Here is a 16,609-nt window from a genome sequence, read left to right as displayed (position 1 = left end):
GACCTTCCCCCACACCATGTCCTGTGAGAGTGCTGCCTCTCACACAAAACACAGCGGCACGACTCCACCCAGGAGAGCTCTAGGGGGAGAGGGGAGGAGCAAGTGGGGAGAAGCAGCAAACCAGAGGGCAAGACACCTGAAACAGCCCTAACTCTACCACCAACTGCATGAATTTAAACAACCACTACCAATGAAGACCTCAGTTTTCCCAAATTACAATAAAGGGGTGAATAGATCAAAGGATTTTAGGCTAGGATCCAGGGATCCCCTGAATTTGCACTGTTGTTTGTAAGTGTGCTTTTCTGGTAACAGGCTTCATTGCAACCTCAAAGGGGTCTAAGAGCCCAAAAAGTTGAGAGAGAGCCATAGAGGGTGCTAGTGGCCAAGTTTACATGTGGCTCAAGTGTTCTAAGCCTTCCCAAATCTCCAGGTGGGATAGCTGCTCAGAGTCCTGGCTTTGTACCCTGAAGATGTACCTTGGAATGCCCTCCCTAATGCCCACATGTCACCTTTACAGGACTGCTGAGTCACCTTTCTCTGTAGCTGATACCAGCATACTCTTCCTTTTAGTATAGTTTAGGCAGGCTCCTTTTATTACAATAAATCTTATTGAAAATGAATAAAATGAAAATAACATTAAGTTGGTCAGGTTCTCAAAAATCCTACCAATTCCACTCAAAGTAGCAAAGCTGCTGAGTTGGAGTCCAAATTACCTCTTCCTAGAGTGACTGCTATCTTCACAGATGGGCCAACATCTTCATAGGCACTAGTTTTGGTCATTTCCCATCAAACTACCTTTGTCCCCAAACCAGCCTCTAATTCCCATCATCATAGGCTCCAGGTGCCATGTTGCCTCTGGGCACCCAGACACTAAACTCCCTAAACATCTTGCCTCATTCAAGGACAAACATTTTCTTTAAAACTAAGACTTTCACCTGGGTACAGTGGTGCATGCCTGTAATCCCAGCTACTTGGGACTATGGGGTGGAAGGATAGCTTGAGCCCAGGAGGTCAAGACCAGCTTAAGCAACATAGCAAGACCCTGTCTCTAAAAATTAAAAAAAAAAATGAAGACTCTTCATTTTCTGATCAAATGCCAATTATAGTGACTCAAGCCTCTTAGGTGCTCAAAAAATAGACATTGAATTGATAAGTAAGTGAACAAATGTATCAATTTGTAAATTAGTGAAGTAAATGAATGAAAGCTTCACTTCTGTTACTCTCCCAAATCCCATTTCTCCTAGGCTAGAGACCTCTGGCTCAATTCCCATATAGGCCCAGTGATTTGCAAGTCATTTCTGACCCCTCTGAGCCAGTGAATGGCTGAACCCTCCTGTGTCTGGTACAGATCAATCCACCACTGAACTCTTCTTGAACAATAAACTGATGTCTTTCCTCTGTAATAGAAAATTTAAATATTTCTTCCACCTGGTTTTCTCTCTCTCTTCTTTCTCCTTTCATCTGAGACTTCAATTAAATATACACTAGGCTTTCTCATTTTGTCCTCCTTGTCTTTTACCCTCTTTTCTGTGTTTTCCATCTTTTTTTTTCTCAGTGCTACAATGAACAGTTTCATCTGACCTTAATTCCAATTCAGTAATTTTCTCTTTAGCTGTGTTTAATCTGCTTTAAAACTCACCCATCGAGTTCTTAATTTTAGCTATTGCATTTTAGTTCTAGAATTCCTTTTTTAAAAATTTGTTATGTATTTAATAGTTTTCAGTTCTCTGCTGCAGTTTTCAAGCTGGTGTTTTTTATTTCTTTGAACATAGTAAGCATAGTTATTTTATAGTCTATGTCTAATAATTCCAAAATCTGAAGCCTGCATGACTCTGTTTCTATTGTCTATTGTTTCTACTGGTACTTGGTCATAGTGTCTTGTTCCCTTATGTGTTGGTCATCTTAGAATGTGTGTATGACATTCACCTCACCCCAGCTACTGTGTCTCTAATCTCCTCAGAGAACTTTGAGGATGGAGGACATAAATTCAAGGGGCTGCTATTCCTGTCAGGATGCCATTTCACATTGTTGTTCAAAGTCCAGTTGGAAAACTACTCAAAGAGGTCTGAAACTGGGACCCACTCTTGTCAATACCTGTCCCACTCTTGGAAAGTACTGAAGTGTGCTTGAGGGTTGTGGGGGCAGTGGGGATGGAGGAGTGGTAAGGTAAGAGACTTCTGGGAGACTTCTTCCCAATTCATCGCAAACACCAAACCATGGTCCCACCCAAAGGCATCAGCATCACCTCCTGAGCAACCATAGAAGAGGAGACTTTCAACCAAGCTTGCCTGGACAAGGCAAGGATGAAATCAGGCTTCAGGGTTGCAAAACTGTCACCTGGCAGAGCAACATTCAGTCTGTTAATGTATTTTATTCATGTATTCATTTGTTGTTTTAAAGTACTGCTCAGAACCAGCAGATTTAGACCAACTTTTAGAAATCAGGAAATGTAGCTTCTCTTTAAAGATCAGAGGTTCTGATAACACTGAGCCCTGATACCAGGAGGTAACAATTGGCTGGAGCTGAGAAGCAGCCATCCCCGAGAAGCAAGTGCTCTTCAGGAGCTGCATTTACCACCACTCAGGCAACAAACGAATTTGCACTTATTCTGCCCACTTCACTTAATTACTGCCTGGCCCTGTAAGAATTTAATTTTTCAGTCCTTGACCTAGAGAAAAGACAATGTGTAACTCCGATCCCTAGGAGTTTCCAAAACTGAGACAGACAGCACACAGTCAGTAGAGCAAGAGATCAGAGAGGCAGGGGAAATCTCAGAGGCTCCTGCTGACCCTGGGGGAATGTGCCACAGGGTCCGCCCAGCCCCTCCCCAGGTTCCTGGCAAGGCCTCCCTGCCTAGGCCAGGTGACTGTGTCTAATGCAGCCTGGCCATTTCCTGTGAGACCAACCTTGGGCAAATCATTTAACGTCTCTAAGCCTCTATTTCCTCATCTGTAAAATGAGAATGGTCACAGTTCCAGATCCATAGGATTGTTGTGAAGTTAAATGAGGTAATGGATGAAAAAGCCCTAGCATAACATCCCATAGATAACAGGGATGTCTGCTGCTTCTCCCCGCCCTGCCTACTCTCACCCTCCCTGGGTGCCCTCAGTACCAGAGACTGCAAGGGCCAGAGTCACCATCATCCTCTTTGATGTATAAATGATGAAATCAAGGCCCAGAGAGAGGGAGGTTCCCCTAGATGCTGCAGTGTGAGCATCCACCCTTGGTCCAATGATACGAATCTGTCCAGGCCAACTTAGGCTCAAAGAAGGGACCAATCACAGCCAGGACTGAGGTGAGGTAGGAAGGAAGGCTTCCTGGAGGTGGCAAACTCTAAGCAGGATTTGGAAGGAAATGTGGAACTCAGATTGGCAAGGAAAGGGGTTTTCTTATATGCTGCTCCCCATAACCCACACTTTGAGTCACCAAAACTGAAAGCATTTTACTGTCTTTGAGCTCCAAACAATAGTCCCTAACCCCATCCTTACCCAACTGCCCTGTCCCAACAAATGGACTCAAAATACCCTTACCTGCTCTCTTAGTTCTAACTAGAACTAGGAGACAGACAGACAGACAGACAGACACACACACACACACACACACACACACACACAGAGAGAGAGAGAGAGATGTTTGTCTTCTCCTCTTGTGGGACCCTTTCACCACCAGCTCTTTTTTCCCATGGAGAATCCCCAAACTGATAACAAACTCAAGACATTCCATATCAGAATTAAGTTTTCTCTAAGGCAGTGATCAAAGCGATCTTATTTACCAAGGAAATTAAGAAGGCTCCAGGAGGAATTGCCATCTAGAACCAAACTCATCAAACTCAGGTGCTTTCCTTTGTTTTTTTCTAATGAGTTTTAAGCTGGGCTCCCCTTGGGACACTGAGCAAAGCCTGCTGCTTCCTGAGGTTCCTTCCTTCCCACTTCCTACCACTCTTCAGCCAGGCTCTCAGGACCCTCTCAGTCAACCCACCCTCTCCCTGTACCTCCCAGAGAGCTCTCCTCACCTTCCAGACTTCTCCTTGGGCTGCTGTCTCCTTACCATCTCCTCGACTGCTGCAGCTGCCACCACCAATATGCACACACACACACGTGCACACACGTGCACACACACGTGCACACACACACAGGCACACACATAAGTGCATGCACACACACTCTGCGTTCGCCACTCGTGGGGTTCTCTCTCTGCCTTTGTGGCAATATGGCTTCCCTCTTCCCTTCCACTGGAACCGCTATGGCCCAAGCCATGGTCAGTTCTCTGTCCTTATCTTCTCTGACCTCTCAGTGGCCTTTGACCCAAGAGAACCCCCTTCCTTCTGGAAACACTCTCTCCTCTGGGCTTCCCTAACCTCCACTGACCTGGTTCTCCCCTCTCCAACTCCTTCTCAGTCCCGTTGTCAGACATCTTTCCCTGACCTCAAAATGCTGGAACAGGAGGTTCTCAGGCTAACTGCAGTTTTACCACATCCTCACCAACACTGCATCTTATTTTTATTTTTAAAAATCTTTGCTAATCTGAAGGCAAAATACTGTTTTGTTGTTTAAATTTCTATTTCTTTCCTGTAGGATGACTCACTAGGGCCTTGCTGTAGGCCATGGCAAAAAGTTTGGGCTTTCTTCAGAACTCCAACAGAGGAGTCGCATAATTCAATTTTCATCTTCACAAGTCCCTCTGGCTGGCGAGACGAGGCTGGACTGAAAGGAGACAAGGACAGCAGTGCCAGCAAGAGAGGAGAGTCGCATGGGCTGGGGAGGGAGTGCAGGGCTGAGAAACAGAGGGACCTGCATGGGATGGCGGCGAGGGTGCTGGAATGAGGGGAGGGGGAATCAGGGATGACCCTTGGGTTTTCAGCCTTAGTAACCGGAAGAGTAGTAACAGCTACCACTTACAGGGGATGGCCGTGCATCAGATGCTGCTGCACGGGTTATGCATGTTTTCATCCACTTCTGCTTCTCCACTCTGGGGAACAGGCGCTGTTGGCTTCCCAAGCCATGGTCGGTTCTCTAAATATATGCCCAATGTCAAGTTTGCTGTATTTTTTGGTGGTCTATCAAGAAGGATGAAGAGGTGCTGAAGAAGAACTGCCTGCATATCGTGGTGGGGACTCCAGGCTGTATCCTAGGCCTGGCTGGAAATAAAAGCCTCAACCTCAAACACATAAAACACTTTATTTCAAATGAATGTGATAAGACGTTTGAACAGCTCAACATGTGTCGGGATGTCCAGGGAATTTTTCGCATGACCCCACCGTGAGAAGCCGGTCATGATGTTCAGGGCTACCTTGAGCAAAGAGATCCGTCCAGTCTGCCACAAGTTCATGCAAGATCCAGTGGAGATCTTCGTGGATAATGAGACGAAGTTGATGCTGCATGGGTTGCAGCAGTATTACATGAAACTGAAGGACAACCAGAAGAACTGGAAGCGCTATGACCTTCTGAATGTCCTTGAGTTCAACCAGGTGATGATCTTTTTGAAGTCTGTGCAGCAGCGCATTGCCTCAGCCCAGCTACTGGGTGGAGCAGAACTTCCCAGCCATTGCCATCCACCGCGGGATGCCCCAGGGCAGAGGCTGTCTCAGTATCAGCAGTTTAAAGATTTTCAATGGTGAATTCTTGTGGCTACCAACCTATTTGGCCAAGGAATGGACATTGAGCAGGTGAACATTGCTTTTAATTATGACATGCCTGAGGATTCTGACACCTACCTGCATTGGGTGGCCAGAGCCAGCGGGTTTGGCACCAAGGGCTTGGCTATCACATTTGTGTCTGACAAGAATGATGCCAAGATCCTCAATGACATGCAGGATCGCTTTGAGGTCAATCGTAGTGATCTGCCTGATGAGAGAGACATCTTCTCCTGCTTTGAAAAGACATGGTAAAGGACATGGTAGAGGACACATTGCAGAATATGACCGTCTGTCCTTCAGGAGAGGACACATCAGGGTGGGGGTGAAGGAGACACCAGTGCCCCCACCCCTGACAGCCCCCACCCCATGGCTTCCTTCTTTTGCATCACCGCCACTCCTAAACCCCCATTTCTGATTTGTCAGAATGGTTTTTTAACAAAACTAAAAACAAAAAATATATATAGATAATATTATATATTATACTTATTTATTATATACTATATAATATACATATATATATTATACTCATATTATATACGGTAAATATTTCATAGTTGAGGGCACTGAGCCCAGCAAGGCCGTGCCAGAGCCAGAATTCCAACCCCGGGGGTCTGGCTCCAGAATCCACACTCCCCGTAGCGACACTAATGGCCTCTGTTGAAAGGGTTGAGCACTTAGTGAGATGGAGAAGACTAGGGGTGGAGGGGCGTGGTCCCAGGGTGGGAACCCCCAGGGTCGGGGCCCAGGCATCTGCATTCTTCAGCCTCCCAGTGGCCTGACCACAGGCAGGGTGTGCATAATACTCATACTATTGAGGGCTTCCAGAAACATGCAAAGAGGCAGGGGAACAGAAGAGGAAGATCTGAGCTGGTTTTAGGAAGCTTCTTCAAGGGCAGGAGGGTCTTAAGCTGAGACGGGGAGCTCTGTCTACACAGAGATGCAGATTTAACACTCACTTTGTTTAACCCTTTCCTCCTCCACACGCCTTCGTTTCTTACTCACACACCTGCCCCTTGCCTCTTTGAGAGAGATTTACTTCATTAATGAAAAAATAACTATGCTTTTTTTTTTTTGATGGAGCCTCACTCTGTCGCCCAGGCTGGAGTGCAGTGGTGTGATCTCAGCTCACTGTAACCTCTGCTTCCCAGGTTCAAGTGATTCTCCTACCTCAACCTCCCGAATAGCTGAGATGATAGGCATAAAAAATAACTGTTTTCTTAATTATAAAAGTAGATGCTTGTTAGACATTTGAGAAACACTGAAATGTAGGAAAAAATTCAAATAACCCACAGTTCACCCAGAGAGTTGCCACTGACATTTCCATGTTTATTTTAGATAGAAAAACTCCATTTTTTTCAACCAGCATCATAATATACATTGAGTTTTGTGTCCTGATTTTTTTCACATAAGATACAATGTAAACATCTTCCTGTGTTGTTCAATATTCTTCTAAAACAACAATTTGCATAACTACATGGCACCCCTGGTCTGTGGGCGCCATCATTTAACCAGCCCTCTCGTGGTGAACATTTATGTTGTTTCCAGGGTTTTGTCTTTATAACTAAGCCCGTAATGAATTCCGTGTGTATGTAAACTGCTGCGTGCATTTGATTATCTCCTGGAGTGGCCTTGCTCATCCTGACTTTTGTAAGGTGTTTGATGCACGTCCCTTGCCAAAGCCCTCATCCCAGCCCCTGTCACCTCTCACCTTCCCTGCTGCCATAGGCACCCACCTGTCCTTCCTGCTTCCTCTATTAACCGCCCCTGGCAAGTCATGGCAAGAGGACTTCTTGAGCTCAGGAAGTTCAAGACTAGACTGAGCAACATGGCAAAACCCTGTCTCTACAAAAAATACAAAAACTAGCCAAGCATGGTGGCACACACCTATAGTCCCAGCTACTTGGGAGGCTGAGGTAGGAGGATTGCTTGAGCACAGAAAGCAGAGGTTACAGTAAGCGGCTTGGGAGGCTGAGGTAGGAGGATTGCTTGAGCACAGAAAGCAGAGGTTACAGTAAGCGGAGATTGCACCACTGCACACCTGGGCGACACAGTGAGACTGTCTCAAAAAAAAAAAAGAGTGGGGTCAGGGGAGAGCATTAGGGAAAAGAGCTAATGCATGTGGGGCTTAATACCTAAGTGATGGGTTGATAGGTGCAGCAAACCACCATGGCACACGTTCACCTATGTCATGAACCTGCACATCCTGTGCATGTACTCTGGAACTTAAAAAAATAATAATTTTTTAAAAAAGATTTAAAGGTTCTAGAGATCTACTGTACAACATTGTGCAGTTAACAATACTATACTGTATATTTAAAATTTTTAAAGAGGGTAGATCTCATGTTATATGTTTTTAAAATAACAATAAATAATAATTTTACAAAACGGAGGCAGTTTTCAAACAAAAAAGCAGTAAGGGCAGATTGTGTGTGCTGCCCCTGCTGAAAACCCAGGAGGGCCCCCAGCACCCAAGGCAAGTCACCATTTGCAATGCATCGCCCACCCGCCAATTTCTCCTACTGCTTCCCGTCATGCTCCCCTCACCCGCTCTGCCTCTCTGGCCTCTTCTCAGCTCACCAAAAATCTCTGCCACTGCAGGACCTTTGCACATGCTGTTGCATCTGCCAGTGACATCTTATTCTCTTCCTGTGGCTTGTTTCTTCTCTAGTATTTGTGACTCAGCTCAAAGCTGCCTCCTTGGAAAAGCCTTCACTGACCTCCCTTCACTCACCCTCTCCCCTCAGCTCTGCGTGTGTGTGTGTGTGTGTGTGTGTGTGTGTGTGAGAGAGAGAGAGAGAGAGAGAGAGAGTGAATGTTTAAGGCATTTTTTTTTTTTTTGAGATGGAGTCTTGCTCTGTCACCCAGGATGGAGTGCACTGGCACAACCTCCACCTCCTGGGTTTAAGCGATTTTCCTGCCTCAACCTCCTGAGTGGCTGGGACTACAGGTGCATGCCATTAGGCCCAGCTAATTTTTGTATTTCCAATAGAGACAGAGTTTCACCACGCTGGCCAGGCTGGTCTCGAACTCCTGACATCAGACGATCTGCCTGCCTTGACCTCCCAAAGTGCTGGGATTACAGGCACGATGCCCAGCTCCTTCTTAAGGCTCTTTACATTTTGTAAATATTTAGTTGCATTTTGATGTGTTAATTTCAAGTTTCCCCTGATAAATGGTACGCTCTGTGGGGGCAAGGACTTAGTTTCAGTCGATGCTATCCTCCCAGGTTCTAACCTAGTGCTTGGCAAAAAGTAGGTTCTCAGAAAACATCATCCAATTGTCTTCTAAAAAGGTTGCACTCACCTACCCTTCCACCAGGAATGCATGAGAATGCAGTTTCACTAAATCCTCACCAGCATCAGGCATGATGCTTTAAAAGCAATCTTTGCTAATCTGATGGCAAAAATAATAGTTGATTATTTAGATTTGCATTATTTTGACTATTAGTGAGGTTGAACATTTTTAATGTTTACCAGTCTTCTTTTGTGATCAATAATAAAAAGGCCTGTTCATGACCTCATTCTTAAAGCTGTTCCAGAAAAGGGCCTCAGCTTCTGAACTCCTCTAGAAGTAAGCATTTATTCCTGAAGTCTAACCTCAATCCTTCCTGCTGCTGTTTCCTTTTTTAGCTTCCTCTTATTGAGCTCCTTGTGGGGCTGGCGAGAAAGCACATAAGTGCCCTGTCATTCGGCATCCCTCTCTTGCCTCTTCTGCCCAGCGTGGGGGAGCAAAGCTTGCATGTGTCCCCCTCCCAACACCCCCAAGCTCTGAGTGGCAAATTAAACGATTCGATTCAAGAAGACAGGCTGCTCTGGTGAGATGCAATCATCTCTGACTAAAATCTCTTTCTCAGATATATAATGGTCTAATCAATATTAATAGAGAGGCTTATCTGTTTTCCTCATCTCCTATGTCCTTAAGAGTAGATAAAATGCTTGTAAAATAGGGTCCTATTCAGCATATACTGATTGCTTCCAAAACGCATTTTCTCGAGATCTGTCATCAAGTGAGAGTCATTACTGAGCGGCTAGGCCCAGCACCACCGTTGACAAGTTTGGGGAAGATTCTTTGATTATTTGCCCCAACATGTGATTTAAGGGCTGCAGCTTCTTTGGCTTCCAAATTTGTTCTTGTCTGTCCTACAGGGGGACATTGGAAGCTGGACGAGTTTTAGATAAATGGAGGTTGAGAGGAGGGGAGGCTTAGGAGCAGGCTCTGGAACTGAAGTGCCATCTTGCCTTCTTGAGAGGAGACCACAGGGCCTTGGGAGGTGAGTAAGTGCCCTGTCCCTGGCAGTAAGGAAGGAGCAGTGAACAGACACCCCTGGTATCCCATATCGGAGGCCCATCTCCACGCGGAGGAGAAGCCAGAAGAGGACAGGAAAGCTTCAGAATTTGGGTGGCTGGGGAGGTCAGTTGGGCCATGGGCAGGGTTGTGTTGAGAGCAGAGGCCTGGACTTGGCATCCCAAGGCACGTGTTGTGATCGGCTTTGCCACTAATTAACTGTGTGAGCCTGGGTAAGTCACCCAGACTCTTTGAGCCGTTTTGTTTGTCCTTAATCTAGGAAGAGCCCAGTGCCTTCCAGACTCAAGTTCTCATCCCTCACCCACCCCAATTTTCATAACGGTGCAACCCAGCAAGTGGTTCACGCAGTGTGCATAAAAAATCATCAGAGTAGCAAAACAGAAAATTAGAACCAACTCTAAAATCCACAAATGACTAAGCAAGCTGCAAACATGTGGTCTGACCCAGTTTATCACATATGACATGCATAACATGTAATCCAGTGCAACCATTTACATGGAGGTCTATATGTACCGACACAAAAAATCCACCAAGTCATATTGCTGGGTAAAAAGCAAGTTGCAGAGTGATTCATACACTGTGAGGGGTGGGGAGAAACAGAACACAGTGCATGCATGTCTGCAAATGCTTAAAGAAAGTCTGAAAGGATGTAAAAAGCTGATAACAGCGGTTACTTCTGAGTTACCTCCTGCAGGGAAGGGGAAATGATCAAGATGGGCAGAGAGGGTCAAAGGGATTTTTAGCATTCTCTGTAATTCTTTGAATTTTTAAAAGGGGGAAGGCATTCATCCATTTCTTGTATAAATAATAATTGTTAATAAAGACACTTAGGTAAATTGAATTTCCACGTGGAAAGATGTTTATCTTCATCCCCTATCCCACATCATCAACAACAACAAAAAATCCCAGATGGATCACAGACCTAAGTGTCAAAGGCCTAATAATGAAGCTTTTAGAAGGAAACAGAATGTTTTCAAGAGGTGGTGGTAGGAAAAAAAAAATTTGAACAGGTTCTAAAAAGCATTAACTAGAAAGAAAAAAGCCAATAAGTTAGATTATGTTAAAATTAAGAAATCTTCAAAGAGAAGATTCCTGCTCCCAGTGTAAAGCTGATGGCCGACTGGCAACCGTGGGAGGAGAGCCAGAGTTGGAAAATCATCGTTCTGGAACGATCGCAGTAAAGATCGGTTCAGGCAAGAATCATCAATGGATGCTAAATCCAGAGGACATTTTGATGAGAAGCAGAATATTTGCATGGTCTCAACCTGCACATCCCCACTGGTTGCTTATTAGTTTCAAGGGGAAAAAATTGTAACTATACAATGGATAAACGACACCACCTTGACAGGCTGATTAAAATTAACATCAGTCATGAGGGACATTGTGTGGCTCCAGGTGTCCGACCCTAAGAAGGACATATCATTTATATATTATTCCATTCAGCTATGCAGTATTACCTCTAATCATAATAAAATATCAGACAAACAAAAAGAGGAATGTTCTATTTAAAAGGGAAGTGGGGGAGAGACGGCATTCTTCAAAATGTCAATGTCATAAAAGACAAAGAAAGGCTATGACATGTTCCCAATTAAAGGAGACTAAGGAGGCATGACAACTAAGTCCAATACCTGATCCTAGATAGGATTCTGTATTGGAAGGGAAAATGATAAAGTACATGATTAGATCAACTGAAAAAAATTGGAACACAGAAGATCAGATCGAAGTATTGTATCAATGTGAAATTGACTGAAGCTGATAACTGTAGTATGGTCACATAAGAAAATATTCCTAAGAAATGTATATTTACACGCTGACCTATTTGGGAGTAAAGAGTTGCCATGTATGCAACTTACTCTGCAATGGTTCAGAAAAACGTGAGTGTGTGTGTGTGTGTTTGTGTGTGTGTGTATAGAGAGGTATGGAAAGAGGGTGCAAATAATAAAGCAAATGGTGTAAAATGGTAACAAAAGGTGAATCTGAGTTAAGGCTATTATAGAACTCTTGTACTACTTTTATTCTCGTAACTTGTCGGTGAGTTTGAAAATATTCCAAAATAACTTTAAAAATAGAGAGTGAAACAGCATGCTACAAAATGGAATAAAATATTTGCAATACAGATGTCCAACAAGGAATTCATAATCAGAATATAAAAAGAATTCCTACAAACAAGAAAAAGATAAATTATCCACTAAAAAAAAATGGGCAAAAGACTTGAAGGAGCACTTCACCAAAGAGGATATTTGAATGGCTAATTAACACAAGGTGCTCAACTTCATTAGCCATCAAAGAAAGGCAAATGAAAACCAAGACACAATATTGCCATACACCCATCATAATGGTTAAAATTTAAAAGGCAGGCAATTCCATGTGTGGTCAAGTAAATAGAGAAATTGGAACTTGTCATTTCTGGTGGGGCTATAAATTAGCACAAGCCATTCAGAAAAGAGTCTATGGGCTGGACACAGTGGTTCACACTTGTAATCACAGCACTTTGGGAGGCCAAGGCAAGAGGATTGCTTGAGCCCAGAGTTTGAGATCAGCCTAGGCAACATAGTGAAACCCTGTCTCTACTAAACATAAAACAAAAATACATGAAGTCCTTGCCCATGCCTATGTCCTGAATGGTATTGCCTAGATTTTCTTCTAGGGTTTTTATGGTTTTAGGTCTAACATTTAAGTCTTTAATCCATCTTGAATTAATTTTTATATAAGGTGTAACGAAGGGATCCAGTTTCAGCTTTCTCCATATGGCTAGCCAGTTTTACCTGCATATTGTGCACATGTACCCTAGAACTTAAAGTATATACAAAAAAAAAAGAAAGAAATAGTCAGGCATGGTGGTGCACACACCTGTGGTCTCAGCTACTCAGGAGGCTGAGGTGGGAGGATCACTTGAGCCCAGGAGGTCAAGGCTGCAGTGGGCTGTGATTGCACCACTGCACTCCAGCCTGGGCGACAGTGAGACCCCATCTCAGGAAAAAAAAAAAAAGGATAGTTTTGCTGTATATTAGTTGTCTATTGCCATGTACCAAATGACCCCAAAACCGCGTGGCTCAAAACGACAAACATCTATTATCTCACAGTTGCTGTGGGTGAGGAATGCAGCAGGCCAAGCATGGTACCTCTGGTTCGAAGTTTCTCATGAGGTTGCTGTCAAAACTGTGAGCCAGAACTGTGGTCTTATCTGAAGTCACGACTGGGAAAAGGTCAGCTTCTAAGTTCACTCACATAGTTGGTGGGAGGATTCAGTTCCTCTTAAGCTGTTAGCTGGAAGTCTCCCTCAGTTCCTTACTATGTGGGCCTCTCTCTGCATGGGGCAGCTCACACTATAGGAGCTGGCTTTCTTCAGAGTGGGCAAGCAAGAGACAGCACACAAGACAGAAGCCACAGCGTTTTCCTAACTAATCTCAGAAGTGACGTCCCATTATTTCTGCCATATTCTATTGTCAGAGGTGAGTCAGTAAGTTCAGCCTACACTTGAGGGGAGGAGATTACACAAAGATGTGAAGACAAAAAGGAGAGGAGCACTGGGGGCCATCGTAGAGGCTGCTACCACAGACAACATCTTTAAAGCTGAACACAAGCATATGCTCGACCTAGCAATCCCACTCCGGCAGAACTGAGTGCATATGAGCACCAAAATATTATACAAGAATGTTCATGGCAGCACTACTCATAATAGCCCAACTGGAAACAGTCCAAATACCCATCTACAGAAGAATAGAAAAATAAATTGTGTATAGTCATACAAAGGAATACTACACATCAATGAGAACATGCAAACTACAAGTACATGCAATATAAATAAATCTCAAAAACAGTGCTTAGGGAAATTTTGCCAGACACAAGTGACTACATAGTGTATAGTTTCATTTATATAAAGTTTTTAAAAAGGGGGATAAAATGAAGTTAGAAGTCATAATGGCGGTTGTCCTTGGTGGAGGGAGGTAGACAGGCTAGAAGAAGGCAAAAGGGAATTTCTGAGGTCTAGAGATGTTTCTGTTTGTAGGTCAGATGCTGATTTTCCAGGTGTGCTCACCTTGCAAAAATCCATTCAGCTGCACATTTATAAACATGCACCTTCATGTACACGGCCTTCAATTAAAAGCCTCCATTAACAAGAATAATCTGGAGACTTGTTAAGTTCAGATTCTGGAATCACTTATGGCCCCTCTCAAAATCCCAAATCAATGAGTGAAGGTGGGGTAAGTAGAGGTGAATTGTCCCAAAATCTACCTTTGGAAGAAGCTACCAAGTGAGTCTCCTTGTTCTGGGTCACACTTGGAGAAACATTGGCAACCCATTTCATTTTTAATAACAACGCAATTCATGTGTATGTAGTGACAGCATGGGAGTGAGGGAATATTGTAGTACAACCATCGGTACAACCATCGTTTCAAATTCTCCCTTTGCCTCTACCTGAGGGTATATAATGTGGGGCCTGAAATCTGTCCACCAGAGGCACCTTTCTTTGGCTCTTTAAAGAGAGTTTTTAAGAGTCAGGTTCCCACTAGGATAGTAGGAATACCATGGGTAAGGAACTTGCCTGTCTTGTTCACTACCGTACCCCACCCAGCAGAGTGTTTTGCTTGCAACAGGTAAATGAATTCGCTGACTCATTGAATGAAACATGAATGGCTGAAAGATTGAAATATGGTTTATCACACATACACACACACACACATACACACACATGCACATGGATGTACACACACACACAAACACACTAAGCATGATGCAGAGGATTGTCAAATCCCATGCAGGGAGGACCTGAAGGAAGGATCTTCATTCAGGAGGTTTCATCCCCTCTAGGAGTCTTTCTCCATTTCTTCCCAGGGATGTCCCTAGTCTCCCGGTTGTATGATGATGCCCAAGTATCTCCACCTCTCCTGAATACCTGTGCTACTCATCACCTCCACCAGATAATATGGTTTTGGTCTCAACGCCCGAGGGTTCAAACTGCCTTCCCATCACCATCAGACTCTGGGGCAGTGGTTATTGCAATGGAGGAGCTATCTCTCAACATCTTCAGATTGGATATTCATACCTGCACAAAACTCATGACAAGGACATCTTTGCAGAACTTCCAGGCTGTGGGTACATAGCCCAGCAGTGCCCCAGCTCTTCTGTGCCTATTCCTACCAAGGCAATTATGGCATTGATTGACAGTGTCCATATCTATATTGTCTCCTATAGGAGACTGCATTCCCCAGGGCTTAGCCCAGTGCCTGGCACCTCGTAGGTACTTCACATATGTTTTTTAATTTGCCTGAATGGAAGGAAGCAAAGCTGAGAGTCCCCACCCTTGCCAGGATAATTTTACTTTCTAGTCTACTGGGCCTGTTCTTGCCTGGACCCTGTCACCACCTCCCTCTCCTCACTGTGCCTCCTCCCCTTCCTGGGCCCCTTTTGTCTGCTCCCATTGAAGCTCAGCACCACTCCCTCCCTTTCCTCACCTTCACCTGGGGACAGGGGCCCCTTTCTCAGTATAAGGTAATTCTCGCCTTCATTGTCCTCCACAGCTTGATCACTGGACCAAACTTCAAGCCTTGCCAATCAAGCATCTTCTCCAGGCCTCCTTCCCCAAACCCACCACCACCCTCTCCCTATGGAGAGGCTTCCAAGCTGTGCACACGTCCCACAGGGCCTGAGAAGGGAAGCCTCCCCATTCATACCCTCACTCCTACCTTCAGAATGGAAATCATCAGCCCAATTTAGAACCACATGTGGTTAAAAACTTTAGAGAGGGGAGGAGCAGACAGGAAAGATAGCCAAGGGGCATGAAGAAACTTTTGGGGAGTGATGGATGTGTTCAGTATCTTAGTTGTGCTGACACTTCACAACAGTATCCATAAGTCAAAACCTATCCAGTTGAACACATTGAGTATGTGCCATGTGCACTATGTCAATTATGCCTCAATAAAACTGTTTTACAAAAACAACCAAAAGAAAAAACAGGAGTAACTTTGGAGAGCATGCAGCCTGGTGTTCCCAAATGGGGTTTCACATCACAATTACCCAGGGAGTTCGTTAAGAAGATGCAGATTTACCCACAAAAGAATGGAGTCCAAGTCATTAGGGGTGGAGCCTGGGAATCAAGGTTTTCTCAGCAAACTTCTCAGGTACACCTGATGCAACCAGCCCAGCACTTAAAAACCAATGATCCTCAGTGTGGTCCTGGACAAGCAGCATCAGCATCACTGGGAGCCTTAATAGAAATGCACATTCTTGACCTATTGAGTCAGACACTCTGGGTGGGCCCCAGCAGTCTTTGGGTTAACAAGCCCTCCAGGTGATTCTGAAGCTAGCTACAATTTGAGAACCACTGATTCAGACCAAAGTGTCATTTAATTGATGATGAAAATAAAGTCCAGAAAGAGGAAGTGACTCACACAAGGTCTGTCAGAGATTCTGAGAGTACAGTCTTGACTTTAAATATCCCATCTCCCTGGCCAGTACTCACGCTGTGCTTTTCAAGACAAATGGAAAGTTCCAAGAAGCTTTTTAGAAAAAGTATATGACTGGCCCTAGAGTAGGCTGAGCTCTGTCCCCAGGGAGTTACAGAGACTTGGCCATGACGGACCCACCAGGGCAGCAGGTATGGTGAAGGCATGGACAGCCCCTCACTCCCTAATGGGTTCAGTGCTCCTCATAGTGGTTACTGAGCAC

General features: G+C 44.5%; 1 pseudogene; it reads left to right on the top strand.

Annotated features, from left to right (window-relative positions):
• The first annotated feature begins 4,932 nt into the window (after positions 1 to 4,932).
• LOC101150397 (spliceosome RNA helicase DDX39B-like) lies at positions 4,933 to 6,023 on the top strand (annotated as a pseudogene).
• Positions 6,024 to 16,609: the final 10,586 nt, after the last annotated feature.

Source organism: Gorilla gorilla, chromosome 9, assembly GCF_029281585.2.
Source record: "Gorilla gorilla gorilla isolate KB3781 chromosome 9, NHGRI_mGorGor1-v2.1_pri, whole genome shotgun sequence".
NCBI classification, from domain to species: Eukaryota; Metazoa; Chordata; class Mammalia; order Primates; family Hominidae; genus Gorilla; species Gorilla gorilla.
The sequence above is the reverse complement of the archived record's forward strand: the minus strand, read 5'-3'. Positions and strand labels throughout refer to the sequence as shown.